The following is a 7459-nucleotide window of genomic DNA, read 5'->3' as shown; positions in this document are numbered from 1 at the left end:
GAAAAGAGATATGTAAAGCTTTCTCCAAAGACATAATAGGGTGTGATTTGAAGAAATCATAAGATATCACTGCCCAAAAATATCTTCCCCATATCTAGGACCTGAAATTCCATCACTGTTCATGGAAGATGAAAATGGGATAGAAATTCAAGCTGTAAGTGAAGAATGAAATACTAGTGTTGACATGTTACCTGTTGCCTAGCAGAAAGTCAAGTTTGGGAAAATAGAATGTAGGCCTATGGCATGGTAGGAAAATAGACTGAGAGAAGAAATATATCAGGGGCAGTAGAGGTCACCAGATACCAAATAAGAATGGAAATTGGGGACACAAATGGAAAGGGATTGCTTATTAAAATCCTCCTATGTTATTAGTAGAAAACCAAAGGGGAGCAGACTTAGTTTAAAAGGCAAGTATTTTAGGAACGCCTTGGTGGCTCAGTTGGCTGAGCTTCGGATTTCGGCTTGGTTTGGGATCCTGTGGTTTGTGAGTTCAAGCCCCACACTGGGCTCACTACTGTCAGCACAAAGTCTTCTTGGAATCCTCTGTCCCCTTTTTCTCTTTCTGCCCCTCCCCTGATTGTGTGCACGTGCGCTCTTTCTCTCTCTCTCTCAAAAATAAATATTTTTTTAAAAACACGTATTGTAAAATTCATACATTTTTGTAGAAAAAAATTAATAGCATTCCTATAGAAATAAAAGAACAAATATCAAATTCCTCATCAAACAGTATTTATAGAAGCATTCTCTAACAAACCTTTACCTAGCTCCTGCTGAGTACAGATATTGTACGTACAAACATTACTTAGGTGAGGCTTCTGCTCTCAAGGATGTGAGCTGATAAGTAAAGTACAAAATAATAATATAAAACAATAATGGCCAACGTTGACCTGTGTGTGGAGTGCTGTGGAGTCCCAACAGAACCATGTCCTTCTACCTCACAGAATCTAGGAGGAAATGCAGAGATGATGTTTAAGATGACTCTTGAAGAATAATTAAGAGATCACTCAGAGAAAAGGGGAAAACAGAGTGAATTGGAGCAAGGGCTGAAAAAGGGAAATCTTGTGGCAATTAGGAAGATTTAACAGATGGTAGGAGGCTCTTGAGTCAGATCAATTTAAGTCCAAGTCCTGGCTCTAACATGTAACAACTGTGAGAATTTAAGGAAACTGTTTAAGCTCTCTGAACCTTGTTTTTTCTTCATCTGTTAAGTGATAATAGCAATAACCTGAATAACAGCTACCTTACATGTGCATCTAAAGTCCTGAGAGTGTGCTTAGTAAAATTGAACCATTTTATTAGCTACCGTAAAAGTTCAAGTGAGAAACAATGATAGTCTAAGCTAAACAAATGAGGAAAAGCAAGGGAGAAATAGTGAACTGATTGGACACAGGGAATGATCAAGGTTGATCCAAAGTTTCTAATCTGAATATCTGGCTGGAAAAAAATAACAGCAGCTCAGAAGGATGAGCAGGATTGGGAAACAGGATGAGTCTGAGGTACCCACGTGCCATAAGTGGGATTCCAGAGCAGAGATGTAGAACTGGGAACTGTTAGCATGGCTGACTCAATGACCAGAAGAGATCCTATAGTGAAACCGTGCAGGACAGAGAGGAGAAACCCAAAGAAACCTTAAGGAACAAGATAACATATTAATAACTCTTAAATTCTCATGAAGGCTCATCACAACATTTATAGTAATAATAATGATTATTTATTGAGTTTTACTATGCAGTGGATCCTGTGCTAAGTATTTGCATATGGTTATTCACATATCCTATAGTTATTGAGCATATACTGTAAACCAATACAGTTGTCAGAGATAGGGAGTCACCAACAAACCAAGCAGAAAATGTGTCTGCCCTCAAGAGGCATTGTCTTTATGCAATAAAATAGTAATACTAGAAAATCATATCAGGATATGAGAAATGATAGGAAAAAACTCAAAATACTAGTATAGAGAGTAGTGAGGTGAGAGGGGTCAGGATGCTCTGGAGAAAGTAGTCAAGGGATCCTCCCTGCATAACTGATATGTTCCTCCCTCCTGACAATGTACTCAACAATGAGGAATCTGAGGTTTTGGGAAGTTAAATAATTTTTTCAGTACCTCTCACTAGAACCAAGATTTTTCTAACTCTAATGCCTTAATCATTATAAGCACAGCCTCTCACAAATAAGCCACATGGAAAGTGAGTATACAGTGACCTAATATATAAAAAATATGCATTCAAATTTAAAATGCCATTACCATACAGACCATTTCAATATGGGCGATCACTATTAAGACTATCTCTAGTTACTGCGAATAAACTCATGTGAATTGGTTTACAATAGCACTGATGCCTGGATCTCTGCTAGGAAGAAGAATTACCAGGGAGCTGGTATGGTGATGCTCAGATTCCAGTAATGGGATGGGACACCTTCTGTCTAGTTGGTGAATATGTTGCTTAAACCAGGGATTTAAACACGCCTATACATTTATGGACGTACACATTATGTGATCGTAGAGGAGCTATGAGCCTACCAAGAGGCTGGAGGTCACGGTCCTCACCATGCAGCAGGCCACAGCTGGCCCTGTTATTTTGGGTGAAAAACAATCAGGAGATCCAGGACCAGGGAGGGCCATGGCCATAGTCAGTCAGTGCTGACTGGCTGCATCTTCAGTTTGCGGTCCTGGGGGAAGAGATGTGGGCAAATAGTGGGAAATGTCATTGGAAGCCCCAAAGCCAAAGAAACAAGGTGCTAAAAGAATCTAGAGGGTATGGCTCAAAAATTTGGAGAAAGGAAAATATGAAATCATGAGAGCCTTTTATTTCATTTTAATAAGCAGCATCTTTCCCATCGGAGGTGGTTTTTATCTGCTAGCCATCCACCCAGCATTTGTCACTTTCTAAAGACACCATCCAACATCTAGGACCTGCCGTTGTCACCTGGCCCTACAGTGTTGCTTAAAATGAGGAACCAGTTCACTTGGGACTTAGGTCAATTATCCAAGAATAAACTAGTAGGTTTATAAAAATAATTTGATGAAGGGCTTTTTTTGAATTTTAGCAGTTTACAGGTCTTAGAAAGAATAGTTCATTTTCGCTATTTTCTTTGAGCCTCCAAACAGTCCTACCAGGATGCGTTTTCATCCTTAGTACGTAGAGGGGGAGAGTGACGGGCCCAAAAAGCAGGGTGTTTGCTGCTCCACAGGCCAGTGCTTGAGAGGCGAGATTCGGGCGTGCAAATAAACATCCGGAAGCAAAGCGCTGATGGAAACTTCCCCACTGGAGGGCTTCAGGAATAAGTGAGCCGATGGACCCAGAGGTGCAGACCACCGCACCTGACGGATTATTGTGATCCTTAAAAGACAGTTATGAAGAGAGGGATTGTGTCTTTAGAAAGTAATGTCTTTAGAGAATCAAAAAAGAAGAAAGAAGAGTTCACATGCGAGAGAAAAACAGAAGGCAGTATGTAAGAGGAAGCAGAGGGAGCAGGAGTGTGAACCGAGGAAGCAGCAGCCTTAGGTGGGAAACGCCGGAAGAGCGGAAGGGAAATGAAGAACTAATGCTACGACAGTAAATAAGCGGCTTTGGTAAAGATAAACACCCTTCCTTAGAGAGTTTCCATTCTTAATAAGGAAAGAAAACGTTTCAATGCAAGAAAGGAATATGCCAGATCTATAAACATGCTTAGCTTGAAACTTATGCTTTAAAAGGAATGGCACATGGAACGAGGTGGGAAAACCTACTGGGTAATTTGACTTCTAGACAGGACTACTGCTCTGCTCGTGCTAGTGCTTCTAATGAATAATGCATGTAGCTCTTTCAGACACTTTGATGGGTTTCTCTGACAGCTCTTGCAACGGAGTTCTTTCTCACAGGCCTCTACTAGCAAGAATAAAAGACAGTTAAGGTAAATACAGCCTGTTCCTCCGCCTAACACAATCTTACAGCACGCGGGACTCCCGGTGACTCATACGAAGTCACATCCCCAGCAACTAAATCTAAAATTGGAGTGGATGTGCTCTGCTCTCCCTGTTTTTATAGTTCATTTTGGCAGTTTGTTTCTAAGGTTGCCACAAAGGAATGTTATTATTAGCTTCAAGCTTTGGGGAAGAGTGCCATCAGTGTGTATTCTTTCAGAGGAAAAAAAACCCAAAAAGGATTCTGAGGTTCTGTTTTCAGGAATAAAACTTGGAAGCTACTCAGTGCCAGGCAATGTGATAGTCATTTTGCATTTCTTATCTCATCCACATGCTCACAATACATGTGCAGGAAGTTATTATTAACTACATTTTAACCTTGAAAAAACAGAGTCAGAGAGATTTAAAACTTGTCTTGGTTCACTCAAGGAATCAAGAAACCAAGCCAGCAGTAAAATTAAGCACTTTGTGATTCACATCCATGCTCTTCCCATTAATCAAATGAAGTTTTGCTTATTAAAGATCAAAATTGCAACTTTTTTGAATCATATGCTTGCAAATCAGCCTGACATCGAGGAGACTCTCACGTGACCACGTGATGATTGATCTTGACAGATCTCAAGTGAACTATTGCCTTCATGCCAATAATGATGGATGAAGGCATCATCCTAGAGAAATATAGGTTAGAGAATTCTTTCTATTAAGTCAGCAGCAGTCACTGCTATGTCTGCTCTTATGTGCACCCTAAGAAAAAAAATCATAAAGACCTAATTTTAAAAAAGATTACTGTCTTCTGTAATTGTCTTCCCAAAAGCAGGTAAATCATTCAAACTAAACTGAATAGTGGAGCATCTGAACTGAATAATCATTCAGATAACAGAAAGACGCTCAGAAATCACCAAGACCCTCCTGCTAAGCTAGATGTGTCCAGTCTCTCCTCTTGAAGCATCATCGATCTGGCATCACCTAGATCCCTTACTTGAACTCCAGACCTTATCTCTGCGATCCCACCACACTTTGGAGCCATTTGAGGTGCACCCTTTTATCATCACTCAACCTCAATAACTCTGAGGGGTGCGGGACCTGAATCCCATTTTTCAGATGAGGAAACTGTTACTTCCCTGAAATCACAAACCTAACAAGTGATGGAGCTGGGCCACAATTCAAGCCCAGGCCTTTCTGATTCAAGTTTCTTATTGATTCTTGTTTCTTCAGCCCTCACTGCCTCTCAGTATAACCCCCAATGCTCACTTCGGAGTTCCGGACCTCTCTCAATTTTGCATGTAGAATTGAATGCATAGTTTTCCCTTGTAATTCCCCTCTGCTTCCTTTCCTTCCTGTATTCTTTATCAGAACAAACTGCATCACTTATCACCTGTAATATACTTATTTGTGCACTTGCCTACCCTTCCACTAAACTCTCAGTTACCTTTCTGTGCCGAGAATCTGTCAGCCCAGCAAAGAGTTTAAAAACACTTAATATGTAAATATTTGCTAAATAAATGATGCTGTCCAGCCACCTTAGTCAGAACCCAGGGAGTCATCTGAGATCCCTTCCTCTCCTTTGGCCCCAAGGCCCAGTGTGTAACCAAGTTTTGTCTGCTCTGCTTTAAATGTCTCATGAGGCTATCTTCGTTTTTGCATTTAGTGGCTACCTCAGTGCTTATTCCCACCATTCTCGCACGGATTATGACAATTTTCTTCCAAAAGATGGGAACACTCTTCTCTCTGAGGTGCCTCCCAAACATTACCCTGTCCGACAGTATCCGTCCTGTGTCCACACTGGTTCATTACCATTGCATTCTCAACATTAGCCTGAGCTTGCATGCTTTCTTGTGCTGGCTCTCTTTGCCTGTCTGTCTGTCTCTGTCTGTCTGGCGGTCACCTCTCTGTCTCTCTCTCTCTCTCTCTCTCACACACACACACACACATACAGTGTGTGCTCTCGCTATTAAAAACTGCTCACAAGCCCCTCAAGCCCACGTGCCTTCTCTCCACTGTGTCATTTCCCGTAGATGAAATGCACTTTTCTCATTTACTTGTCTCATAAATTCCAAATTACCAAACCAAAGGTTAACCATTTGTCATCCCTTTAAAGTCACAGTCTTCTGATAATGTGGACTCCCACATAGAACTTCTAATCACCAAACTATGTATGTCTAACTTTATATGTGCAAAATATGGAAATTTATTGCGATCATTAACATATCACCAAGTATTTTATCTTATCTGTTATTGTGTTTATATTTCAGTCAATCTGACCCTCATTACTAGGTAGCATTTAGAGCAAGGAAGAAAATGTGAGATACTAACCAAAATGTTTTACTCGCATTTCTTTGGCCCTCCCCTGCTGTGTGAGCAGCAAGACATGGCTCAAGGGAGCACTTAGAAAGAGCACAGAGAGCAAATGGTCAGCCTTTGCTTTTCAATTCCCAAATAAAGATCTGAAATTACAGTAATAACAAAGATTTTTAAAGTTTTTTATTTGCAGGGTGCCTTGGGTGGCTCTGTCGGTAAAGCTATGACTTTGGCTCAGGTCATGATCCCCCAGTTCGTGAGATCAAGCCCTGCCTCAGGCTGTGTGCTGACAGTTCAAAGCCAGGAACCTGCTTCAGATTCTGTGTCTCCCTCTCTTTCTCTCTCTCTCTCTCTGTCTCTCTCCCACTTGGGCTCTCTCTCTTTCTCAAAAAGGCAAATAAATAAAACATTTTTTAAAGTTTTTTGTTTGCAAGCACAAACAGACTTTTCTCTACTTTCAAATGCTTGTCTTGAAAATGCAAGCATAATGGTTATGCCAAGAGAAAAATAAATTTTAAATTTTTGAATAAGGAGTGCTTAGAATCCCACTTTACTGAAGTTTTCTAAACGTTTTATCTTTAGTATGGAAATTTTTAATTCGCATTTCTTTCCTGTGAGTTCTATTCATTAATTTACCTTTCTCGTTTTCATATTTTTTATTATTTATTTTTTAAATATACATCCAAGTTAGTTAGCATATAGTGCAGTCATGACTTCAAGAGTAGAACCCAGTGATTCATCCCCTACATACAACACCAAGTGCTCATCTCAAGAAGTGTCCTCTGTAATGTCCCTTGGCCACTTAGCCCCTCCCCTCCCAGAGCCCCTCCAGCAACACTGTTCCCTATATTTAAGACTCTCTTATGTTTTGTCTCCATCCTTGTTTATATATTATTTTTGCTTCCCTTCCCTAATGTTCATCTGTTTTGTGTCCTAAATTCCACCTATGAGCATACTTTATTAAGCCAGTAGAACTTTAGAAAGATAACTCCTCAAAAAAGCCTGGTTTACTTTAATAGAAATCATTAGCACTCCAGCACCTGGGTGGCTCAGTAGGTTGAGTATCCAATTTTGGCTCAGGTCATGATCTCACGGTTTGTGAGTTCAAGCCCCACATTGAGCTCACTGCTGTCAGCACAAAGCCCACTTTGGATTCTCAATCCCCCCCCCTCTCTGACCCTCCCCTGCTCACACTCTTTCTCTCAAAAACAAATAAACACTATAAAAATTTTTTAAAGAAATCTTGGCACTCTTACA

This window comes from Suricata suricatta, chromosome 3 (genome assembly GCF_006229205.1).
Source record: "Suricata suricatta isolate VVHF042 chromosome 3, meerkat_22Aug2017_6uvM2_HiC, whole genome shotgun sequence".
Classification (NCBI taxonomy): Eukaryota; Metazoa; Chordata; class Mammalia; order Carnivora; family Herpestidae; genus Suricata; species Suricata suricatta.
Note: the sequence above shows the minus strand (reverse complement) of the source record.